The sequence below is a fragment of the Eupeodes corollae genome, chromosome 3 (genome assembly GCF_945859685.1).
Source record: "Eupeodes corollae chromosome 3, idEupCoro1.1, whole genome shotgun sequence".
NCBI lineage: Eukaryota > Metazoa > Arthropoda > Insecta > Diptera > Syrphidae > Eupeodes > Eupeodes corollae.
The window spans coordinates 131,304,158-131,318,073 of NC_079149.1; the positions used below are offsets into that span (position 1 = coordinate 131,304,158).

The following is a 13,916-nucleotide window of genomic DNA, read 5'->3' on the forward strand; positions in this document are numbered from 1 at the left end:
TTTTCCAAGTAGATGGTAACAGAACCCACAAAACTCACTTTAAACTGTAATAATTGTTTAAACAATTATGAAGAATTGTACAATTATTTAAATAATTTTAAATCCAAAGATTTAATGTTGATCGGTGATTTTAATGCCAGAATTGGGCTTTTTCAAAATGCAAGCATTAAAGAATTGAATACTCAAACGGATTTATTCTCAACTAGAAACTCTAAAGGTAAATCACTTAATAGAAACGGAAGAATGTTAATTGAATTACTTGAAAGTATCGGTTTTTGGGTCTTGAATGGAGTATCGAGAAGTGATGTTTGTGGTGAACCGACCTTTGTGGGTGGGCAGGGAATCGATCATTCAGTTATCGATCTGTGAGCAGTAAATAGCGATTGGCTTCAGGCTGTTAATGACTTTGAAGTATTATTAGAAACTTTAACGTTCCATTTACCAATTCTGGTGAATGTAAACTTCTTGCAGAGGTTTTTCAATATTTACACTTGTACCTGAGAATTACAGAGGTATTTGAATATAAAATTCCATTAGAAAAGTTTTTGCTAGAATCCTTTACAAAAGACCTATCAGTTGGGTAGAATTGAACAATAGCTTAAGGATGTTTCATATTTTTGCTTTATCGAATATTGGTTACAAATGTATCCAAAAGAAAAAGAAGATGTATGCTTGCTTTATCGACTTAAAAACTGCATTTGATACCGTAAATCGATAAGCTCTCATTTACAAAATGGCCTCACTTCTAGAAAATTTCTAAATATCTCCGAACATTTTTGTGTGTTAAACTTATGCTACAGTTTGGGATGGGGCTGAGATTTGAAATTGGTTTCAAAAGACTGCAGGTGTTCCCCAAGGATGTATCCTCAGCCCAATCTTATTTGCCCTTTACGTTGATGATATTTCAGATAATTTACCTAGTGGAGTTTGTTTTTTCTGATATTCGTTTAAAGGTACTTCTTTACGCGGATGACTTCGTTATGCTAGCGGATAACCCATCTTGTCTCCAGCTCCAAATCAATAGAGTCCAAACTTACTGCAATATCTGGGACCTTAAAATAAACTCAGAGAAAACAAAAATAATGGTATTTGAGGCACTACAACTACGTGAAGGTTGAGAGAAGAAAGGTGGTTCCTTAACAACGCCTAGATCGTGCGATTTACCGCTATAATACTATTTTTTATAGGGCTTTGTTAAAGCTCATGTCTATAGAGACAAGAGTGCTTCAATTGACGCATTGGAAGACAACATTAAAGCTTTTATTCGTGAGATACCGGACATGGATGTTGGAAAGAATATGCCAAAATTGGACTAAGCAGATAGACCATTTGAGGCGCAGTCAAGGTCAAAGTTTGCATGAAATAATTTTCAAACATTAAATTAAAGGGTTGGGCATAAAAACCTGACACATTTTAAGGACCCCTAGCTCAAAAGCATCGAAACATTACGAGGTCGGTATTGAAGCAAATAAAAGTAAACAGTTGAAGGTTTTTAATCTTTATTTTTTAAAAATCACATCGTTCAAATGATGACCATTTTGTTCAATACAATTTTCGAGCCGTTTTTCAAAATTTTTGAAAACTTTTTGCAAGCGATATATTCCCGATTTCGGTCTAATTATTCGTCATAAGTTGGTCCAAGGTGCGTTGTTTATTGATGTAGATCACACGTTGTTTCAGATAACCCCACAAAAAGTAGCCACAAACGGATAAATCTTGCGAACGCAGTGGCCACTAAAACTCGCTGCTGCGACAGATTAAACGGTCGCCGAAGTGCTTGCATAGGAATTCCAACGTAACTCGTGAGGTATCGCAGGTGGCACCATCTTGTTAGAAAAAAGTACGATTCAGTTTATGTATCCGCTTTAATTGTGGTACCAAAAACGACCGTAGAATCTCGAGATTCACGGTTTCGTTGAAGAAATAGGGGCCAAACAATCCCTCACTCTGCAACTCCACACCGCGTTTGGAATGTAGGAGTTTTGCTACGATGTTCCTTGGATTTTCGACAGCGTTATATCGATAGTTCTGTTTGTTAACGGTTTCATTCAAATAAAAATGCGCCTCATCGCTAATCATAAGGAACTCACGTGGAATTTCTTTGCTGGCTAACTTCGCTGTCAAACTGTAAGAGCTCTTGTCGGTAAGAGTTCTTGTGTGATAAGAATCTTGTATGGATGAAAGTGTACTGCTTTCAACATGCTATTGAAAGATCGGCGGGAAATTTTCAACGCTTGAGCATGAACGGCCAAACAGAGAGGACTTTTCGGTAAAGCACTCCTAACTCGATCAACGTTTTTTGGTTTACGCACCGTGATCGGACGTTTATCAGCCCGGGCCGTTTCTTGAAAGTTTTTAACCTAAAGCTTAACCGTATTCTTCAACGTGACCGGATCACGAGGATTTAATTCGTATTTTTGTATGAAATTCACGAATAACAGCAACGTAAAATATGTAATGAAAAATCGCTCGCAAACGAACGCACACTGCGGAGCAGTCCACTTCTCCATCTTGACACTGAACAACTAAAAAACATAAACCTTCTACTTTCCGTTCTCGCAAAAACGCATACCTCGCGTCTCTGTAGGGCGGACAGGGCCCAACCCTGTATATGGACCGTACTATCGATTCCTGCATTTTTCTGAATTGTTTGTGTTTTTTTAACTTTCTTATAGCTTTTAAAAAATCATCTTTTTTAAAATCACCTAAGATCAAGTAGGATTGGAAATCATGACATTTAAATCTTCAGTGAAGGTTTGTTTGATTCCTGGTAAAAAGGCTTCGAAACATTTTCACTTTTTATTGCTTTGAATCTCCAACTCAAGCTCACTTTTCAATTTTTTTACTGGTCTTTTCCCTGTGGAATTTTTCAAATGTCATTTGATTTCTTTTAAAGGAATTTTTTAATACCAAAACTCATTTTTTTAAAAATATTTTCTATTAATAAAATAATTGAATCAACATGATTTTTAGTTTTAAAATTCTTGATTCTAAAATTTTCCTGATTTTTACATTTTTTGGTATAAATATAACCTCAATTTAAAAAAAGGATTTTCTGACACAAAATTCTTCTACAGAGCCCATTTTTAACCTTGTCCTATTCATAAAATAATAAACATTAATACAAAACGAAAAAATAAATACAAATCGCGAATGTGAAAAATGTGTTTTTGTGGTATAATAATTTGCCTTTTGTGGTTTTAACAACAACTAAAAAACGAGAATTCAGCCAAAATCATTGTGACCTTTAGTGACATGAACTTTAAGTTTTTTTTAGTTGCCTATGCGTATTTAGTTAAAAATCACAATTTGTTTGTGGTAGCAATTTTCAGATTTTCTTTTTTTATTTTTGTCTATACCTATGGATTGAAAAAATAGGTATGTTTTTGCTTTGCGGCGCCAACAACCACCAAACCAACATATCTGACTTCCGATTCACTGTAGGCACCAACCTAACAATAATGCAAAAAAAAAAACCACCAAAGGGGATTCATCATTTTTTCTTTTATTTGGTCCTATTTTTTGAAAAGCACGCAAAAATGTAGTTGGAAAATATTCAGTTATTTTACGTGACTGTCAGTGGCAGAAAAAAATCTAAATTGTTTCATAGAAAAATAAGATTTTGGGGAATCAAACAATGATGACAAAAATGTATAGAAAATAAATTGAAATTGTAACCGAAAGAGGTAAGAACTTAAAGTCATTTGTTTACGAAAAAAATATGTCAATAAATTGACTGGTACAAACCTATGACAAGAAAAAAGATTTTATCTAAAAATTGAAGAATGGTTAAAAAAGGATTTCAAGGATAAGAAAATCAAAAAAAAATTGATATTAATAGGAAAGAAATAATATTGGAACTTATCGAGGACAAAATTTGAGCTGATTTTATTACCATGGTTGAAATTTTGGTAATACCGATATTTTTGTCACAATTCCAATTAAGTATCACTCATTGCATTTAGCTCTACAACCAATAACACATAAACATAGACAAAAGATAAGCAAGTCAAGACAATTTTCCAAGAAAGGGTTGTTTTGAAGTTGAAGATCCTTAAGAGAGACAATTTTCCCACAAAAACGTGTTTTTGAAAAATATTAGAATTGACATTATTTCATTTCTTCTACTTTTTTTATTAGATCCTTTTAACTTCTTCAGAATACTAATCAAGAAAAAAACAAATAAAGTTGGTACTAAATACAATTTCAGAAAATTTTTAAACAAGACTTCTCTGACGGGATGTTTTATCCAATAAATGTACACAACTTTTCTATATCTTATATAAACTTTATATCTTGGTCCTTTTTTCCTATACTCTTATAATTTGTATCCTTTAATATTGTTTTTCTTTATGACCAGTCATTAAAACAAGAAAACTCTCGAACGTGGCAGTAATAAAATATAATTTTCAAACATTGTCAATACTTTTTTGAAAAATGAGATATAGAGAAAAAGAGTGATTTCAAAAACTGGATGAAACGCCATTAAAAACTATTTCATTATTATTACGATGCAAGTATATCCTCAACTTACCTTGACATAAAAATGTATTGGAATTTATCACGTTTTTCATTTTGACAAGAAACTTTGTTGTTGCGTTTTTAAAAGCAAAGTTTCTTGAGCTCATCAATGCACTTCTTTTCGTCCTTGTTATCCCTGTCATCGTTCGTTGGGTCGGTCGACGAAGTCCTTAAACTCATATGAAACTTGCTCCAGTTAACACTTCTTTCTACTTATTTTTCTTTTCAAAGCTATGAACCACTATGTATTTACTCATTATTACAGGACATAAATCCTTTTCCAAGGAAGTCGTATCCTTTCAACCTAAGATTTATGTGTTGCGATGACTTTTTCTTTCTTTTTTTATAACTATCATCAGCGTCTCTTGTATTTTTCTCTCTCTTTCTCACTTTCAGAAGACACAGTCTGTTGTGTAATGATCATTTTAATGACATTTTACCTGAAATGTCAGCTATATAGGCTATAGGCACATGACCTTATGGTATACCTTTACCTTACCTCTATACCTTCATCACCACATCCATATTTTGCTTTTAATTATACCTACCTAAAGCTTCTGTCTTCTTGAGATTGTTTGTTGAAATCCTATCTTAACGAGGCAAATTATTAATCGAGCTCATTTGCACGTCCGTGCTTCGTCGACGTCGTCGTCGTCATCGCTCGGTGTCGGCCTGCGCCTGGGCAAAATAAAATCAAAAACTTTTAAGGGGTTTTTTTCAAGAAGCTTTTCCCGAGGTTGAATTATTTATGTGACTCTAATATTATCACATCTTTCATCAACGATATTTTAAGGACTGTTAAAGATAACGAAAGGTGTAGAAGGGGTGAGATAGTGGGTAAACAGGCGCATGTTTATTACATCTCAGTTTCAGTTTTGTGAAGGACTTGAAGGAAAGGACCATAATTATTATCAACGACCCAAACACGTGGAATGTTTACAGGTATGTTTTCATTGTTTCAAAAAGGTTTATTTTTTTGTAATTAAATATTAATTTTTGGGGGTTCAACCTTACAGCGTCTATTTTATACTTTTTCTAAGGGCACAGTGTTTGTTTCATGAAAAACTGGGAATTTTTACTCAGATATTTGAAAAGTAAGAAAATGTCTGCAGCATGTCTGAGGCTGACTCCATAAGCTTAAAAGATTTTGAGAATTCTGGTTCCGAGTACGCTCCTACACAAAGTGATTCATCAATTTCATCACTTTCTTTTGAAGATACATTCCTAGGCCATTGGGAATTGTGGTAACAGAGTCCCAGATAAAATTACCAGAAAATGAAAGGCCAATTGAATCAGCAGTTGTTGAAAGCATTGAAACCACCTACGAGGAAAAGAATTGCCAACAAATCGAAATGGAAGTTTTTTCCGTTTTTTTACGTAAGTAAAGTTCAGCGAAATTCAGGAAAATGTCTTAAGACTGTAAAAGGAATTCTGAAGCCATCTTGAACGCTAAATGCACTTGCATGTCCATGTCCGTTTAAATGTCATCAGCATTTTAGTGAGAGTATTTTGCGAAGTATTTTTGAAATTTTTTATAAAATTGCTGATCATGATTTGTAAAATGCGTATTTATGTGGACAAATTGGAGTTAATGAATCAAAGAAATTCTATAAGAAGTCTTTGGGCGAAAGCCGCAGATTTAGTACAAGAATTTACAAACTTCCTGGAGTCAACAATGTCGGAATGATTGTTTGCAAAAGCTTTTTTAAACAAATTCTACAGGTAACCAAAAAGGAAGGCATCCACTTCATAAAAAAACGACCGTTGAAGCTACAGAACTCGTGAAAGACTTTATTAACAAATTTCTAAGGTATAGCTCTCATTATTCCAGGCAAAAGAATATCCAAAGAGAATTTCTTGCACCGACCTTGAACATTTGTTTAATGTTTCAAAATTCGTGTTTACGAAAATCTTTTCAGACAATTTTAATTTGCACTTTCGAGCTCCAGTTTCTGACAGTTGCAAGAAATGCGATTGTTTTAGGTAAAAATCGAGGCTGCAGATTATCCTTCTGAAAAGCAGAGAATACCGAGCGAAAGAGATTTACACCACCGAAAAGCTGAATCAGCTAGAAGTGGGATGCAGTTGGATTCGAAACTTAACAACAATGAATATGCAGTTCAAGCTTTCGATTTGATGAAAACCCAGCCGACGCCAGTTATTTCCACAGGGGTAGCTTACTGCAAGAGGCAGCTATGTACCTATTACCTTGGTATTCATGACCTTATAACAAACAAATTGTTTATGTACACCTGGAATGAGGGAATAGCTTCACGTGGTCCACAGGAAATAGGGTTTGCATTATGCATTACGTGAAAGCCAATGTAAAGTGTAAACACTTAATAATGTATAGTGATCAATGTGGTGGTCAAAATCGGAACATAAGAATGAGCACTATTTGCACATGCATGGTTAATAACTCTAATTTTGAAGTTGACCAGATAGACCATAAGTTCTTAGTGTCTGGACACTCATTCCTACCATGTGATCAAGATTTTGGTATCATTGAAAAGGAAAAGACATATTAAATATAAGGACATTTTTACACCTGATGATTGGGATCGTGTTATCATCACAGCAAAAAAAAAAGCAGCCATTCCACTTATTCAAAATGACAGCAGATGACTGTAAAAGAATTTTTTTGATCGAGAAACTAGTGACAAACAGAAAAGTATCCACAAACAACAACTCGAAAGTTGAATGGCTTAATATTCAATGGCTTCGTTTCCAAAATGAGAAGTCATTTATAATTCAATATAAATACTCAAATAATGAAGATGTTTTATTTCAAGAAGTTGACATTTCAAAGCGGAACTCCAGTAAATTCGTAGATGTAGAATTGGAGCCACTATATCCTGGAGGAAGATTCATTGAAGCTGCAAAGTTTAAGGACCTTCAATATACGATTTTTTTTGGGCTTAGACCGTTTTGGCGCTGAGCGATTCAATGTCGACTCAAATATCTTTTAAAAAATTTGAGATTATGGTCTCAAACTTATTTTCTCGAATTGAAAGTTTTTTAATTACACAAAATAAAAACTTAAAGGAAAATTTAACAAAAGTTGGTAAAAACGATTTTCGACAGAAATATCTTTTCAAAACTTTGATATTATGGCTTCTAACTTTCACTTGTAAGAAAGAAATTTTGTTTTCAACTTCTGAAAGAAGAAGAAAAATCGCATTGACATTTTTTTTTACAAAAAATAAAAACCTAAACAAAAAAATTAATAAAATTTGGTAAAAATTGTATTTCCACTCAAATTACTTTTCAAAACTTTAAGATATTGCCTTAATATTAGTTTTATTATCTAAAAAATATTGTAGTGAAACTTTGAGAATAATCTAATTGACAGTTTTTTTTTACAAAAAACTTAAAAACCTTAAAAAAATTTACAAAAGTTGGTAAAAATTAATTTTGGACAAAAATATCTTTTCAAAAATTTGGGATTATGACTTCCAACTAATTTTCACTTACATATAAAAAATATTGTTTTCAAAATTCAGAAAAATTTTGAGTAAAATCGAATTAATTGATTGAAAGGCTTTTCAAAAATTAAAAATATTGTCTTCAAGCTTTTTTATTACACCTAGAATATTGTTTTCGATATTCAGATGTTTTTTTTTTTTTTTATAAAAATCTAATAGTCCGTTTTTTATAAAATAAATAAAATCATCAAAAAATCATTCGCAAATTTGTCAGCAACTGATCTTCGGTTCTTGAAATTTCTCAACAAATTTCATTCATACAATTAGAAAAATATTTAAGAAATCCTACTTAAATTGGTAAACATTTGTTTTCGACTAAAAATCTTTTTAACAAAACTAGTATTGTTGGTAATTTTAAAATATTTAGGAATAATTTAGTTGACAACTTTTTTAACCCAACACGAACACTTACGAACTTTTTAACGAAGACAAACCTACAGACGGGATGGGAAGTTATCAGTGTGGATCGTATCCCAGCCTCTTTTTTCATTTGAAAGAATCAAAAATTTCAACTTTTTTCTGTTTAAGAAAACTTGAGAAAGCTGAATTTGGTCAACACAAGTTCTTCTAGCCTGAATTTTATTAAGATCCGGCCCTGAGTATGAATAACAAATGATTTCAAACAACAAAGAAAAATTAAATTGATAAATGACGAAACAAGGATTCCGCTTTATCTTTATCTAATTACCTGACTGAAAACATATAACAATACAAAACGAAACCAACTAAAACTCTGTCAAAAATGGAGTAGGAGGTATCGATTAAGGAAACACACGCAAACAAAATAGAAGAATCCATTTGAATAGGTACAAAATGTTAACGACCGAGACATAGAATCTTCCAAAAGTACACAGGAAGGTGTACCACACCCACCTCAGTAAAGTTTAATTTAGCCTCAATCAGCCTTTAGCCTTACTTCTTCGCCACAAACTCCTTACACAAAAATACACACTTATACATAAAATTTCCATTAAATCCTTCGTAATTATACGCATATCTATGCAGAAAAGAGCTTTTTGCGTATTTAACACCAGTTTCCTGTTATGGCGGTCTCGGTTCGGTTTAAATATGCTACGCAATTCTTTCCGGAAGGTTAAGGAACAATTTTGATGAAAACAGACGTTTGAATAAATACTCAACTTTTTGAAGGAGAACTTTTAACGTAGGTTTTTCAGTTCGATGATGTCAAGAATGAAAATGGGAATGAAAATAAGGACGAAGATGAAGTAAAATGTATTAACCACGCATAATTAATTGTTATATCGCTTTAGTTGAGATAAGAACTCTTTTTTGTTTGTTGTTTTTAATTTAATTTCCATTTATAAACAAAAGACGAAGACAACAGGTGGTGGTGTTTTGAGAATTTTAAGAAAGGACAGAACTTGGTATATATATAGAAGGTGCTTAAATATTTATCCAAAGGGGGCAAAATAAACACACACCTGCGACGACGACGACAGCGACCTTCTGTGGCAACAAAATGTACTACAAAAAGCGACTAAAACCCACATTTAGTGCGGTGAGAATTTAATTTGTAGATCTTATCAATCATTTGAATGAAGTTAAGCCAATATTTGGATGCTTCAAAGTCAATTAGTGGTGAGCGATTCTGAAAGTCTCGTAGGAGAGGAGGTTTTGTATAGTGGGTTAGGAAGCTAACCTTCCTGGTAACAAGGTTAACCAGGATGGGTTTTTGGTTTGCCTACCATCAAATGCCCACAATATGTAGACTTTACGTAGAAAGCAATTTCGTATGCGGTTCGGCGGCTCTTTTGTGGTGAGGAAATTACAAATGCAAATGATTATGCACATGCAAAGGAAATGTTAACAAAATAAAAATAGAAAATGTGAGGACTGTCATTGGTCACTATATGTTGTTGTGTTTTTGAAATCTTTTAGTGGTTTCTATCTAAACTATCTAAAAAATGCTTAAAGTCTACGTATAGGGTTATAGGGGATATTTACCTTCAATTAGTGGCCATTAAATAAATAAGTCCGTTGAGAGCATTCCTATGTGCAAGTGATATTGTCAGGGATAGCGAAGACCTAAAGTTTTAAGACGAATTCATAACAAGTAGTTCGCCTTAGAGATTGTCCAATTCCTCGCAAGAGGCAGTCCCTTTAAAAAAGGGATGTGACCTTGAAAACGAATAAGAAAAACTAAGAGTAATATCATCAGCGAAACAATGTATTCGGTAAGAAAGAGGTTGCAGACAAGATATTAATAATAAAAATTAAAAAAGGGTGTTGGAGATAGAACAGAGCCATGAGGCACACCAGCATTTATTTTGTGGTTTTTAGACTTGGACCCATTGTATTGTACCATCAGATCAACAGTAAACTTTTTGGTGCGACTGGTGTACTGTTTGCAATTGAGGAGTTTTTGATCTTCGAGATATGTTTTAAGCTGATAATAAATCAGCGTTTCCATGACTTTAGAAAAAAGGGACGTAAGTGCAATCGGTTGGTAATTAGAGAGTGAGTAAAATTTTTTTTTTTTGGTATATGCTGGACAAATGCTGTTTTCCATCTACCCGGAAAAAGACCTTAGGAGTAGCACAGGAGAAAAATTGTACGCAGTGTCTTCTAAAAGCGTTGAAGAACACCTTTTCAGATCAATAATGGGGACACCATCCGACCAGCGGGTTTATGTGTGTTAAGATTTCTTGCCGCAGTACGAGTGCGAAAAAAGATTGGTCCCATAGAGGGGGTCCTAACACTTACTGGTAGCGTTGAATTAGCTGCGAACTGCCTGCCAAATAGATAAGCTTTGTTTTTAGGTGCTAAGAAATGGAGTGCCATTAACAGTCAGCGTAGGATCTGAAGAAGAAGAAGAATTCCTCATGGTTTTTACAAATGACCAAAAATATTGACTGCTTTTAATTTTTGTATAAATTCGGTCCATTGAATATGGGGCATTGCAGTCCGTATTAGCTTGCTTGAACTTACATCTTTGGCCTTAATAACCTCTGTACAGATCACATCGAACAATGTGTTTTTCCTAGGTCTGATGCTTTTAACCCTGTTCGGTATCATATCAGTGCTGGTATCAACGTCACTATGTACTGAAAAATCCTGAAATAATTATTAAGACTATCCCAATTGGCTTTCTCGTATTTCCAATGGGTCCGGCAAAAAACCTCCCGTATTTTTAGACGTGGGTATAGATAGATAGAGATCTAATCATAATGGCGTGGTACGGTGAGCATCGTGCAATTTGTCGTAGAGGAATATATCCGTAATGGTGGTTCTCCGATTACTACTCAGCGAGCATTTCGCATTTGATTTCAACTTGGAAGATATTATCTTGTTCCGGATAGAAAAACAATTCAAGTTTGGTTATCAAATTTTAGAGCAAGGGATTCTGCGTAAAAGAGAAAATCGTCTGGCCGACCTTTAACCGCAACAACGCCGGATAATGTGGCGAGACGTTCAGCACTTGAACATGCAGCTGCCCTTGGATTGTCTAATAGGAGTGTAAGACGAATTTTGCACACATATCTTTATATTATTTAATTTCGTTTCACGAGGCCCATTTCTATCTATCGGGTAATGTAAATAAACAAAATTTCCGATATTGGGCAACAGAAAAGCCTCGGGAAATTCATCAACGACCACTTTACAGCCCTTTTGTGAAAGTTTGGTGTGCTGTTGCTGAATTTGGTGTGTTAGGTCCGTATTTTTTCGAAGAAAATGTGCAAAAAGTTACGGTTAATGCGGATCGCTACAGTCACGTGATAGAGACCTTCCTCTTACCAAACCAAAATCAGTTTAATAATAACCACAAAGAAGTCTGGTTCCAACAAGATGGAGCCACATCTACACTTCACGGCGTTAACTAACCATACTGAGAAAGAAGTTTCCATGGATTCTTTTTTTTTACGAGGCCACCAAGGTCCCCCGATTTATGACCTTGTATTTTTTTTCTTTGTGGACATTTAAAGGCCCAAGTCTACACTCATCGCCCAATGTCTTTGGAAGCACAAATGACTCAACGATCAATGGAAAACTTCCGGGAAAGGCTTCGTAACGCATATTGAAGTCTTTTTGAGCCTTTCTAAATTCAAAGAAAATCGGTATCAGTACTTTTCAGAACCATGATAAGCTTTTAAATAACTCATAACTCATATAAATTTTGTAGTTTTTGGAAAAATTACAGAACTAAATGTAAAAGAAATCTTTTACCAAAATAAATGTAAATCATGATATTTGTACAAAGAAGTCAAATAAATTTTTAGGCCGAATACGATTATGAAAACTTCAAGTATACATTGATTTTTAAAAATTACAATTTTTGTAAGCCAAATAAATCAATAAATACATTTTTGAGTATAAATTCAATAAATCTGTAATAAATAAGAAATTTCCTTCCATGCTGTTAGGTTCTTGTTGTATTTCATATTCCATAAGGACAATACAAATAAATACAAATTACCTCCCAAAAAATATAAAACTCCATTAAAATATTCAATCCTTCATCGAAAAATGCTCGAAAACCCTCTTTAAGGGAGCTAGGTGTCTATTTAAAAATTTACTGTAGAAAACAAATATCAATTTTTATATCTTATTCTTGTGGTTAAAAATATTACCTACCTGGGGAACCATCAAAACACATTATGTAATTCCCCTTGAATATATTCAAATCAAATCAAATGGGGTGGCGCAACAGTCCGTTGTGAACCAGGGCCTAGTGGCTTACAACTCTCAACCATTCCTGTGTGCGAGTACTGTTGTCAGGAATGGAAGAGACCTACAATTTTAGGCCGAATCCGAACGGCTAGTTTGAGAAAGCACTTTTTCATGACAAGAATTACTCTTGATGGATTTGTCAATTCCTCGCAAGAGGCAGTACCCGCGAAAATTAATTTTTTTTTTTTTTTTAAATTAAGGTGGCACAGGCAGGGATTGAACAAAAGACCCCTTGCATGACAGTCCAACGCACTAACCATCATGCCACGGGTACTACCCTTGAATATATTAATTTCATAAAATTTAAGGAGACAATAAACAAAGAACATAAATAAAAATATTGAAATGCTATTTCACGCTACAGCTATATTTTTTAACACTATATAAAATAAATTGACTGTAAAAGAAATCATGAATTATACAAAATTTGGTCAAGGCACGTGAATACCTCGTGGGGAAATAAAACAAAATATGACTTATAGCCTTTAAATTGTATCCATTTATTTTCATTTTTATCCTTTGATCTATGACTTATAAATTTGTATAATATTTCTACATCCTGATGGAAAAAGCTTGTCTCAAGTCCAAAAACTGAAACTTAATTGACTTTATGAATACTGAACTAGGTAAAAACGAAATCCTTCAGCTATCAACAACATTTCTAAAATATTCAAATTAAATCCTCAAATAGGCACAAATAAATCTTAAAAACATCTTAAATTCAATTTCCGTTTAAAATCAAACAAAATAACCATCAAAATCATGATAACTTCTCTTTTTCGTCTATACATCATTTACTGCCATTTACTATAAACATAAGCATCAACTTATTTCCAATAAATCTTCAACAATTTAAGGACCTTTAAACTTAAAAAAAAAAAACTTATTTATTCATCAGCTTCCTCTATGATGATGTTTATTGCCCATTTCATCCCCTCTTTAACAGGCTACACTACACACACATCCTATATAATATTTCAGACTCTTCTTTTTCGGCCTGCCTGTCTTTTGGTTGTTGTTGTTGTGTTCGTCCTGAGAAAATACAACATTTGTCTCTGTAATAATGATTGATATTCTACTTTAAGGGAAAAAGCAGAGACACACAAAAACAACGACAACAGTATTGAGTTCAAATCGATCGGGTAATTGGTATGTATCATTTGGATATAATTTATTCAGTGTTTTCAGCTTTCGGGCATCTGGTGCTTTCTCTGTCTTGGT

The 13,916-nt window shown here is 33.6% G+C and overlaps 1 protein-coding gene across 7 annotated transcripts in view; it reads right to left on the reverse strand.

The window, feature by feature from the left end:
• The window catches only part of LOC129948825 (dual specificity calcium/calmodulin-dependent 3',5'-cyclic nucleotide phosphodiesterase 1), a 501,195-nt gene that overhangs the window by 209,261 nt on the left and 278,018 nt on the right, over positions 1–13,916 (reverse strand). The gene's annotated exons all lie outside the window — the stretch shown is intronic.